General features: G+C 35.5%; 2 pseudogenes; both read left to right on the top strand.

Annotated features, from left to right (window-relative positions):
• Positions 1-3,434: 3,434 nt before the first annotated feature.
• LOC100787146 (VQ motif-containing protein 33-like) lies at positions 3,435-4,056 on the top strand (annotated as a pseudogene).
• A 638-nt stretch (positions 4,057-4,694) lies between these two features.
• Positions 4,695-8,090, top strand: LOC100786597 (transcription factor MYB83-like; annotated as a pseudogene).
• Positions 8,091-13,269: the final 5,179 nt, after the last annotated feature.

Raw genomic sequence — 13,269 nt, 5'->3', positions numbered from 1 at the left:
GAAGCCACCTTTTGGCCTCTCCTGCCAATGAGAATGAGAAAAGGCTGAGCCTAATAGCTTCGTCTGGTACACCGGCAATCTTAACAATGTTGCATATTTCAATGAACGTTGCCAAGTGTGCATAGGGGTCTTCATTAGGTAATCCTTGAAATAAGTTCCCCTGTATTAAATGAATTAAGGAATGTGGGTAGTTGATGTTATTAGCTTGCACTTCAGGACGTGCAATGCTGGTGAAAAATTGTGGTACTGAACTACTTGAGTAATCCTCAAGGGTAATCCTCTGGTCATGCTCTTTTGCCATGGTAATGACTTCAGGTAATTGAGTGGCGGATTCCCTTGATGATGGTGAATCAGGTGATAATAAGTAAGGGAAATGAGTCTCTTCCTCAAGAATCGATGCAACTGTTCTGTCTTGCAAAAGTTTCCTTCTCCTCTCGGCCTTGTTCCTTCGCAATGTAGCTTCAATTTCTAAGTCCAGAGGAACTAAATTGCCCGTGGGAGATCTATGCATATATAATACTAATAGAACAGCGGTTATCCAGTTCAATAAGAGAAGACAAATAGGAATTAAGAACAAATATTCACAAAAACAATCAAAGAATAACAAATAAAGAATAGACACCTAAAAACGAACTAACTTCCCAAATAAAAAGAAGTTCCTCGGCAACGGTGCCAAAAACTTGTTCGCTTCCGGCAAGTGCACCGGATCGCACAAGTAGTATAAAACGGTAAGAATCGAGTATTGAACTCTCGGGGAACTTGTGTTATTTGGTAAGCTATTTCAACAAACAGGTGTCTGGTGTGTAAAGATAAATGTGAATATGAATAGGTGTGTAAACTATCTGTGCAAAAAGGAAAATCACGCGAGAGAAATGATGTGTAAAAACAAGTAGAAAACACGTTGGCCTTCCTAATAGGTGCCTGATGCTAAAAAGATATTCTCTATCTAACAATGCTCATGTGTTCCTATGGTGTCTCCTGAGATACTAAACCCCAATTCCTCATGATAGTTTAGCCTAATCCCGATCAAGCATCATCCGCAAATTCCTCTTGTTGGACTAAACTCAACCAGGACTGCATTAAGACACACATACACAACTAAATTATCGCACCCCGATTCCTCATGACAGTACGACAACTTAGCCTTGTACTATCAAGGACTTTAGAATCAGACTAGTTTCCACTGTTGAATGACCCTAACAAAGCATGCATCTACGTGATCAAGGTAAAGGCATACTGGAGTGAAAAGCAGATAGTGCAGAGAACACACAAAACATCATTAAATAGATAGAAATATATTTACATCAAGTACCTACATGGAAGATCCAACAGAGGATTTAGCTTTCCATAACCAGGAAGCTTTCTTTACAACAAAGAGAAGAAAAAGATGAAAGATTGCAAAAATACAAGTGGTGAGGATGTCTCCTTCACCTCTAGGATCTCACAATCACTCACAAACTCATCTCAAGCTCTCAAAACGGCTCCTGCTTCAAGCTCTAGTCTTTGCAGATCTTTAGACAGCAAAACCTCTCAAAACTCTTTGGAACTTGGACCTTTCTCTCTCTAGAATCTCCAGACATGCAAAGCTCTGAATCCTAGCCCAAACTCCCTTCACAAAATTTGATTTCATGCTTAAATAGGTAGCCTTGTTCGTGCTCGTGCGCTTAGCGCACATTAGTGAATTTCGGTGTTGAATCGTTGGCAAGTGTACCAAATTTGTCACAAGTAGTAAAGTACTCGGAAGTCCGAGTGTCGAATCCATAGGGATTTTGTGTTGTACTTATCTTGGATACTTTTCAATTTATAAGGAAATAAAAGAAAAAGTAGAATGCAATAATAGTAAATTATAAATAGAAAGCAAAAGAATTAAAAGCAGAATAATTAAAGAGAGAATTCAATGGATTGCGAATGTTATGACCTAGCATGCCTTGTTTGCCTAGGATGTATGAGTTTATGATTTTTCTTTATCAATTTAGGTGATTCTATTCTACCCACATATGTTCATTTACTTGCCCCTGATTCCTCACGATGACAAGCCTATTTTATTCATTTATCTCCCAAATTCCTTTATAAAGACTCAACAAATAAAATGCATGAAGTATGAATTCTAGATGTTTGCAAGAATGCATGGGCATAAAATTATCATTCTATTCCTAGCAATGACTTTCTTATGAAATCCTTTCTTTTTGTTCTATTAGAAGTTACCCTCTTCCAAGTGTCTAACCCCTAAAACTAATGCATGCATACCTTCTTTAAATCTTGTTTAGAAGTTACCCTCTCCCGAGTGTCTAACCCCTAAAAGAATATAAAGATGAATAATGCAAGATAAAAGCAGAAAAGATAATAGAATAGAAAAACCTAGAAAATAATCTTGTTGCATTGATAAATATGAAGTACATCATACATCTCTTTGGCTTTTTAGGCCTGCCAGGCCCTAACTAGGAGTTTAGCCACTCATGGCCATTGAGGGCTTTACAATGAAAAGGGGGGGGTGAAAGAAAGAAAGATGATAAAAAGAAGGAAGAGAGTAAGAATTCTCAGGCTTTGAGTAGTAGTGAGAGTGCTCTGAGACTTGGTGTTTTTCTCCTTGGCATGACTCTTTATTTATAGCTGATGAAGTGGACTTGGGCTTGATTCAAAAAATCTTCCTTATCTATCTTTTTTATATCTTTTGGATCTTGTAAATCTTATCTTTCCTATATCTGCAAGTCATAGATAAGAAAAATATCAATTCATATCTTTTAAGTCAAAATTAACTGCTAAATAAATATCTTTAAAGATATTTTCAAATTAGCTCATATTTAGCAGTTATCAATATCTTTTAGATCTTGTAATCTTATCTTTTTATATCTACAAGCCATAAATAATAAAAGTATCAATTCTTATCATTTAAGCAAAAAAATAACTGCTAAATAAATATTTTCAAAGATATTTTTAATATATTTTTATTATGAAATAACTCATATGTAGCAATTATCATTCGACTTAGTGCGTGCCTATCACACTTAGCGGATGGACTGAAGCGGTGTGCTTAGTGAGATGAAACGGTGCGCTTAGCGAACCTGTACAACTCATCTTCTTCCAGAGTCTTCCTCGTGCTTAGCCCATGAGTGTTACACTTAGCGGACGCTCGCTAAGCCAGCGGATTGGCTTAGCAAGAAGGTGAAAAACAACACTTTTCAAAGCTTGCCTAATTAACCTGAAATTGAGAGAAAATGATTATTAAACACACAAAATGGAAGTACTAAGTATTTATTACCTATACTTAACAGAAAATACTTATAACACTACAAAATAACCATAAATTGGAAGAGTTTGATACAATTTACACAAGTTTTATACATAAAAGTTAGTCGTATTCACTGACTAACAATCACCACAACCATAACCACCCTTCTCCTATGAAGTCTCCAACAAGCAATGCGAGCAATTGCATGAGTAGTAGTAACAACAATGCCATCCAAATGCCAACACCACCTCTCACTCCCAAAACCATTTCTAGATTTGACTCCAACCCTTACCCTACCACTTTTGTCCAAGCTGACACCTCTACTTTCAAGCAAGTAGTCCAAATGCTAGCTGGCTCATCAGACAGCATAAAACAAGCATCACAAGATCCACCACCATCATCCAGAAACTTCAACATACCCCATCACGAACTCACCAAAGAAGCAACAAGGCTTCAAGCTCTACGAGAGGAGGAACAAAAGCCTCAAGAACAACCTCATGCTCAACACCTTGATGCCCAATTTTTCTCACAATCACAACAACAACAACTCTCCAAGCTTCTCACCAAGAAACATGCCTAAGATCCTCTCCCCAAGCCTTCTTGACTTCCTTTCCCTTGCTCTCAGCCCTGTCACACCATTCAATGATGACCCTTTTGACAAGTCCTCTCCTTCATTAGGGAACTCATCAAAGGAGGATAAAGCCATAGTTGTAAAGGGCTTCTACTTGCATCCCTCTCCCATGACCACTCCAAGAGACTCAGAACCACAATTGTTGTCTCTATTCCCAGTTACCTCAGCTAGAGTCTCATTAGAATCACCTTCTTGAGGAGATTGGAGAATAGATTGTGTTCCTGTGTTGTGGATGATTTAGATAGAGAGACAGTGGTTGGTGGTTAATTACATCATGGGTTTTTATTTATTTATTTGAATGGTTTATGGTTTCCTCCATCAACAAGGTTCAAAAGCTTTGGTGTAATTGTAAAAGTGGCTTTCTTAGCATGAGATGGCAACTCTTTTCTTTATTCTCCTGCTTTGTTTTCCCACCTCAAAATTTTGCTATCTTTTCTTGTTTTCCCTTTCCATAAATGAAAAAAAAATGTCTTTGTCCAATGAATTTTATTTTATTTTTCTCTCCATGTTCCATCTAGTTCTTCAAGGGTTATTCTTTTTAGGAAAAACACATCTTGGGAATAATCATGAGCCAGCGTGTCTCTTTTGATTGAGTGTGATGATGAATTCAACAAACAAGGGTCTTGTTCAAAGTGTCTGTTTGTATTTGTGTGTGATTGTTGTGTCACACCAACCACCACCAGTAAGAAGTTTGTGTTGAGACGAAGAGAATCCAAACATGGCAAATTGAACAGAAAGACAAGGGAATGAGGTTGCTTGCAAAGGACACATTTTACTAGAAATCAGTGTTGGAAAGGACATAATCGTATCCTAAGTTGTCATCATTGCAAAAAGATGCACCAAATGAAAGGTGGGTGGGTTAACTTGATGAAGATTGAAGGGTGAGAGTGAGAGGGTCCCTCTTATTGGTTATATGCCAATTTAGTCTAATAAGTTTCTCAAGTAACTCAAATCCCAGATAATGATAATGTGCTTTTGCTTCTTTTTTTAAAAAATTTCTTTTTCTTTTTTCTTTTTTGGCTGACACCTATCTGGGAAGAAAAAACCCATTTCTGTAGCAGTTTTCAAGTACCTATCTGAATAAGAAGTAAACCAAAGATGACTTTTTCTTTCTTTGGTTAGTTTGTTTTAAAGTGCAGAACATTTATGCATGATGTCAATACTCAACTTGTAATTCTTACAGCAGTCTAGACATAGGACCTATGTATCATGTATGTGCAATGTGTTGAAATTGATCACAAAAATTGTGTGTTGTATAGGACCTAATGCATGTTTATTAATCATAATAATTTTTTGTGTGTGACCCGCATACAGAGGCTAATGACTATATATGTTTATGCAATGTATTATATATGTTTATGTTTTAAAATATTTATATATAGGGGTTTTATTTTATTATTTCATCCAGGCCCTAGGGCCCATAACATGTAAGGACCAACAAGCAAAGGAGCTTTGAGAGCCTTTAAGCCAATTCTTTAAATTATTTAGATAACATTTTTTTTACAGCATTAGATATGAATGATTTATTCTACTATGTTCGGCATCAATGCAATTTGATTCCTTTTAGCATGTGTGCAATCTTTTCAGGTTTCTTGTTGACTAATGGGCCATTGGTTTGAAATGGATCTTTGCTACTAAAAAGAATCCATATGGTTATATGCCTACACCGAAGGCTCAATTGATAACTAATGAGTATGGTCAACTTATTAGCTTGATCACTCTAGCACTTTCTCTCTAGTGGCTATCCTCATATTAGTTTGCCTCTTTGTTTCTGTTGTGGCCATTCATTATTGGCTCCTTCATTACTAGGATGTAAAGAATTCCTTTATAGTGACCCATAAGAGGATGTAGATGTGTGGAGCTCAGAGGGACTTGACTTTTGTAAACTTCACAAATCACTATATAGGTTGATCTTATCTCTTATCACTTTTGCCTCTCTTTTCTATTCCTGATCATATCTCTTATCACTTTATTTGTCTTTCATTTATTTTTTATTTACATCCCTTTCTTCCTTTTATCTTATAAATTTATATTGCATTGGTCACTTTTTTAGACCTTTTCTTTCCTTCCATTCTTGCTCTTTATGCACCCAAAATACAAAATGCATCCAGTGTAGTTTAATCAGGTTCAATTCTTTTCCATATTCTATTGACTAATATTTAATTAATAATATACCCCTCTGATCGAGACCATACCCGAATCAAATAAACATTAAAAATGCAGTATCTAGGAAGTGATCCTAGGTCGTCTCCCAATGAGCAATGGTCAACCAAACGTTCATAACAGATAGTAATAAAATAGTAACGAATTGGGGGGGGGGTTGTTTATTTTTGTAAATTAAACAGCGAGCAAGAATTTATCCTTTATCAGTTCAACCACTTAATCCAACCCTAAATTAAATTACTAAGTGAAATTTATCATAAGGTTGTCATTATGTGATTAAGCAACACATACACCAATTAATCATGAACAAAACTGATCATTAAGCATGAACGTAAATTAAGCACAGAGACAATTAATCAAGCACTAAGCATGTATGGATTAATAGCAACAAATACAGAGTAATTGGTGAAGAGGAAAAACTTATCAGAATTCAATAGTAATAATAAAACCTCAAAGAGAGTTGTGCTTGATTCTCAAGAGAAAATAACGCTAGAGACTTAGCCTTCCATTAATCAGTAGAAAACGAAATTGCAGATTGAAGCATAAAACGAAATTGCAGATTGAAGCAGAAAACGAATTTTATTGCTAGGTGAATAGTAAAAACTGGAATTGCAAAACCTAAAATTATTCTTTCTCCCAAAATGAAAAAGGACTCTCTAAAATAAAACCTTGGTGCTGTTATATAGGTTCTCAGCCCCCAAAGCTTACAAATCTGTTTTAAGTCCAAGCCCATTAATAAAATAAAATCTGGACAAGATAAGATAAGATTTGATAAAATAAAATCTAGATGAAATAAAATCTAGATAAAATAAGATAAGATAAAATCTAGATGAAATAATATCTAGATTAGATAAAATCTGGATAAGATAAGATTTGGTAGAATAAAATTGTCTGCTCTCTTCAAGTCCAATCCCAAATGATAAAACTGCATAATTGATTTGACAATTAAGGCTAATCAGTAATTAAAATGGTGACAAAAAGGGTTAAGAAATAGGAGAAAATGATGACACATCACCCTCGCTTCCAAAGGAAGGAGAAAAATAAGGAAGGTAGACAGTTTTCATATGTTGAAATCTAGATTTCCTTAGTCCAACATGGCATACACATATATTTTGAAGTTCAAATAACAACAACATATATGAATTATACACACACTCACACGCAAAACAAGAACTTGGAGTTGAAGGCACTCCATATATTTGTATTATTATTGCTTTTTATTAGTTTCCCTACATAACATTCCTTTCTATATATATAGCTATCAACAGAAAGAAACACGTAGACATCAGTTTCAAGCTAGTTTGTGCAATATTTATTCATTGACCTGGTATTTTTCTATGTATGTTCCATTTTTGAAGATGGTCTCAAATAGCGGCGCATTTGCCTGGGACAATGAAATTTAAAAAATTTAGAATTCAATGATAAAGAAAAAACTCAAGAACATGTCATCCACGACGACCACAACCTCAACCAGCTCACCAAATGCAAGCGATACCTCAATATCTGAGCCTAGTAATAAGGACTTCAACAACATGGGAGGGTTTATTTCCACACTGCATAATCAACATGCAGGTTTTGTTCCTATGTTCGGTTCATCTCCATCACCATTAATAATGCAAACCAATACAGTTTTCAATACCATGATTGAAAGGTTTCCTATGTTGGAGCAAGAACTGATTAACATGCCAACTTCTAGAGGGTACTTCGAAGGCACAGGTAGTACTCCTTGCTTTTCGCAAAGTGAAGTTGACAACAATAAAGGTTCTTGCTATTTAGAAAATGAAGTGTTTGAAAGTGTAAATATCAAGGTAGAAGGGGATATGTTTGTTCCTCCCCTTGAGAATGTTACGTGCAAGAGAGAAGAAACAACTAATAGTAGTTACTTTGACGATGACATAAATACTATCCTTAATAACTGCAAACAATATTGGCATAGCTGAAAATAAGGCTCATCATGGGTTGGATAATTTGTTCTAGCAAGAGTTAACCACTGCCGCAGGAGAATGGGACTTTGAAGAATTGATGAAAGATGTTTCCTCCTTTCCATTTCTTGATTTTTCATACTGATCAATGAACCTTATTTGGTACATTGCAAGGTGATATATTCTTCACATAAACCAACTGGGTGATGCACCAATACCATTTGGGGCAGCATGAGGAAGAGAAAGAAGGAGAGCTTGTGGTGTCAAAGATATTCTATTAGACACATCAAGTTTAATCATTGTGGCATACAACTTCATGCAATGGAAGCAGAGAAGAGACTTGGGATATATAGTTAGTGAAGCTTGATGATAATGTTTGAAGTCATTGTAAATAGTTTAATTTTCATATATTGTCACTATAATTTTTTACACTATCAATCAATTAGAAATCACTGTAGAAGCAAATGACTTTGATGTTTTGATGATGATCATGATGATTTGATGCAAATGATTCAAGAATACAAGCCACAACATCAAGATGATCACTAGTATTTTAGGAAGGGAATTCCTAATTGATTTAGCAAAAGGTTTGGCCAAGTAATTTGAGTTAAAAAGTGTTTTTCAAGAGATTTACTCTCTGGTAATCGATTACCAGAGGATGTAATCGATTACCAGTGGCCAAAAATGGTTTACAACAGCTACTAAATATTTGAATTCAAATTTTAGACTGTGTAATTGATTACACCATATTGGTAATCGATTACCAGCAGTTAATAAACGTTTTAATTCAAATATTAAAGCCTGTAATCGATTACACAATTATTGTAATCGATTACCAGAGGAGATTTTCAGAAAATAACTTTCAAGAGTCACATCTATTCAAATGGTTTATGAATGGCCATCAAAGGTCTATTTATAGACTTGGAAACACGAATTAAGAGAGAGTTTTTGATTGCCCAAAAAGTTTTATCCTCTCAAAAGATTGAGAGAGTTTTTCTAAATTGAAATGTCTTATCCTCTCAAAGATTCCTTGGTCAAACACTTGCATATTAAAATAAGGAATTGTGATTGATCTTCATTGTACAATCTGTCTCTTTCAAGAGAGATTTCTTCTTCTTTTCTTTTTACTTCTGAAAAAGGGTTAAGAGACCGAGGGTCTCTTGTTGTAAAGAATTCCTGAACACAAGGGAAGGGTTGTCCCTGTGTGATTCAGACTTTGTAAAAGGATTTTACAAAGAGAGTGGAAAATCTCAAGTGGGTTGCTTGAGGACTGGACGTAGGCACAGGAAGTGACCGAACCAGTATAAATCAAGTTTGTATTTCTCTCTTCCCTTAAACTTCTTTTATTTATTGCTATTTATCTTTTGCCTTTAAAGAAGTTTATTCTGAATTTCCTTTTGAGTAATTCATGTTAAGGGAGCATTGTTAATCTAAAAAGAGAGAGCGAAGATTTAAATTGGGGAATAGTTCTTGTGATCTTAATTCAACCCCCCCTTCTTAAGATAACTGAGGCCATTTGTCTAACAAGTGGTATCAGAGCGGGTTTCTTGTTTAAAGTTTAAAAACTTCAAGAATAGATATGGCCTCATCCAACTTTCCATTTCTTGAGGGAAATTCTATTAATAGGCCTCTTATGTTCAATGGCGAGGGTTATCACTATTGGAAAACTCGAATGCAGATCCTTATTGAAGCCATAGATTTAAATATATGGGAAGCCATTGAAGTTGGTCCTTTTATTCCTACAAAGATAGTAGGAAATGTAACTATAGAAAAACCAAGAGAAGAATGGAATGATGATGAAAGAAGAAAGGTTCAATACAATTTAAAGGCCAAAAATATAATCACTTCTGCATTAAGCATGGATGAATTTTTTAGAGTCTCAAATTGTAAAAATGCAAAAGAAATGTGGGATACTTTGCAAGTAAGCTATGAAGGCACAACCGATGTCAAGAGATCTAGAATAAACACTCTTATACATGAATATGAAATGTTCAGAATGTTTCAATATGAGACCATAGAAGATATGCAGAAGAGATTTACTTGTATAGTTAATCATCTTGCATCTTTGGGAAAAATATTTCCTAATGAAGATCTTATTAACAAAGTGTTGAGATGTTTAAGCAGGCAATGGCAACCAAAAGTAACAGCAATTGCAGAATCAAGAGATCCCACTAATATGTCTCTTGCCACTCTCTTTGGAAAACTTCAAGAACATGAAATGGAACTTATGAGACTCCATCAACATGAAGAGAATGATATAAAGAGAAAAAGAATAGCATTCAGAGCCTCATCATCTTTTATTCAAGAAGAAAGTGACAAAGAGGACTTGACTGAAATAGAAGAAGATGATGATGATTTCAAACTCTTTGTGAAAAGGTTCAATAAATTTCTGAGAAACAAAAGAAATAAAAGAAAATCAAACATCAATACAAAGAAGAAAGAAGAAGACTCCTCCTTAGCCCCATCATGCTATAAAAGTAATCAACCTTGGCACATGAGATCCGATTATCTTGTCTTTGAAAGAAGAATTGAAAAATCCGACAAGAGGAATCTCAAAGAAAAGAAAGAAAAGAAAGCATAGATCACTTGGGGAGAAAAAAAAATTTCAAGTGATTCAGAAAAATAAAATCATAAATCTGGGTATCATGATGAAAGACTATGAAAACGGAGAAGAGCAAAAGCGATACATTGATAACAATTTCTCCAAACACATGGCATACATCAAAGTTTATTCAACAAACAAAGGCCACTTGATCAATAAGCCCAACAAGTAATATCAAATGATACCAACAGGTCACTTGTCTTTGATTAATTACTTTGATGATCTTTGATTGATTACTTTGATGATTTTTGTTAACTTTTGAATGATTTTTTGATGCTTGTTTACTCCTTAAGTATTTGATTGTCATTAATGTTTTTGATTGATAGTTATGTTGATTATTGTTTTTGATTATGTTTTGATGATTGCTTTTGTTAGATTGTGTTTAATTGTAAGTATTTGATTATATTTGATTGGTGTGTGTTAATTGTTTGATTAATACTTGTTTGAATGAATTAAATACATATTAGTGATGATGATTGATAAGTGTTAGATGTATTTAGCATAAACATAGATATTCTCTTAAGAAACTAGCCTAGGATAGGCTCTGGTAATCGATTACCATCCAGTGTAATCGATTACACATGAACAGGCAGCCTGTAATCGATTACAACATCCTGTAATCGATTACCAGTAGGCTTATTGGTCCTATAATCGATTACCAATCCCTGTAATCGATTACAATTCGTCCTCATCTATAAATATTCACGAAATCAGAGCTGCTGCGCAGCCAAAGCCTCCTCCACGTTTCCTCCATACCTAAAACTTCAAATCTTCGAATCTCACTCAATTCTTCACCAAATCACGTCCCGTAAAGCCCAATCTTCCTCTTTTTCACTCCTCTTTCACTTCCACCGATCAAAATCAACAAAAACTTCATCAAATGGCAGAGCCATCGAAGAAGAGAAAGGGATCATCCTCCACCGCTGCTGTTGCTGCCCATCGCCGCCACGGCCCATCCGGAGCACCCACAGCACCTATTCATCCTTCTTTGTCATCTCCAAGATCATCAACATTGTTTTCATTCGATGATCAGCGTCTACGGTACCTTTCTCAGTTTTTTTCTAGAATAATCTTAGACCCTAAGTACCTAGACGTAGAATTCTTTAATGATGAAACATTTGATTGCTATCAAGTGTTTCAAAATTCTGGTCTTGTTGATTTCATGTCATTAAAATTTCCATATTATCCTGAACTTGTAAAGGTCTTCTACTGCAATTTAAAAATTCAGGATGACATTATTATTTCTGAGGTGCATGGTATTTCTATGGTCATTGATCAGTCATTGTTCTTTTCTTTGACTCATTTACCCAGTCAAGGTGCACCTTTTGAGGGCACCATTGTTGATGACTGGAAATTTGATTATTCGAGTCATGATGCTCGTCGCATGGTCTGCAATGATCAAGCTGAAATGACCGGTAGATTGCTGGCTGGGTCATTAACATTTGATAATCGCATCATGCACTATATAATTGTTAGGATTTTGCTTCCTCGGTCTTCAAATTTAGCACAAGCCTCTGAGGAGGATTTGATTCTTATGTGGGCTTTTCTTACCGGTCGTCAGATCGACTGGGCCCATTTGGTTCGGTACCGAATGCATAAGGCATTAGGGGCTAATGCACCTCTCCCTTATCCACATCTGATTACTCTGTTTTTGCGTCATTTTCAAATTCCGCTTGATGATGAACCCTTTGTTCAAGTCAAGCGTTCCTTTGCAATTGGTGCTGGTGCTGTGACTTCCTTTGGTTATCGTAAGGATCGAAATGGTCAATGGCTGAAGAAAGATGCACTCCCTCCTCAAGATGAGCGTACTCCTTCACCTCCTCCTCAGCGTGAAGATTCAACACTCCTGAATGAAGTCCTTACCGAATTACGAGGTCTTCGTTCTTATGTTGGTGAACATTTCGACTCATTGGATACACGCTTTGCCGGCATGGATATTCGCCTCACATAAGTTGAAGAAGATGTCTCCTTCATCCGTAGTTGCTTTGATCCACCACCACCGCCTCCATCATCCTCTTAGATTAATTGTTATTATTATTATGACTAAGACTTATTAGTAATTAAGTATTCTTAGTACTTTGCTTTATCGCCGTGTATTTGGCTTTTTGTTGCTCTAGTTATCGTACTCTTGCACTATTATTACATTTCAGGACTTTGCTTTGGTTGGTTATGACAATGTGTGGATTTATTTTGGTTTAATGTTTGGCTTTGTTTGGATTTTGTTTGTATTGCTTAGTTCTTTTTGATGTTGCCAAAGGGGGAGAGAACTTGACAAGAACTTGGGTTAGAAATCAATTATCAATTAGAAATTTATCATTAAGTTAAGTTAGGCATACATGCCAAAAGATAGGGGGAGTAAGGGTTGTGTGAACGTGCTATCATCTTGTATATAGCTTGTCTTGATTTCAGGGATTGTCATCATCAAAAAGGGGGAGATTGTAGAAGATCTTTGGTGTTTTGATGATGATCAAAAAGCTTAGAAATCAAGTGATAAAAGTTAGAGATCAAGTGATCATCAATTCCAAAACATAGGGGGAGTAAACGCAAATTTTATATATATACATTGTTTGCTTGAATCTTGATTTCAGGACTTATATTGTCATCATCAAAAAGGGGGAGATTGTAGAAGCAAATGACTTTGATGTTTTGATGATGATCATGATGATTTGATGCAAATGATGCAAATGATTCAAGAATACAAGCCACAACATCAAGATGATCA

Source organism: Glycine max, chromosome 9, assembly GCF_000004515.6.
Source record: "Glycine max cultivar Williams 82 chromosome 9, Glycine_max_v4.0, whole genome shotgun sequence".
NCBI lineage: Eukaryota > Viridiplantae > Streptophyta > Magnoliopsida > Fabales > Fabaceae > Glycine > Glycine max.
Note: the sequence above shows the minus strand (reverse complement) of the source record. Positions and strands in the feature narration are given on the sequence as shown.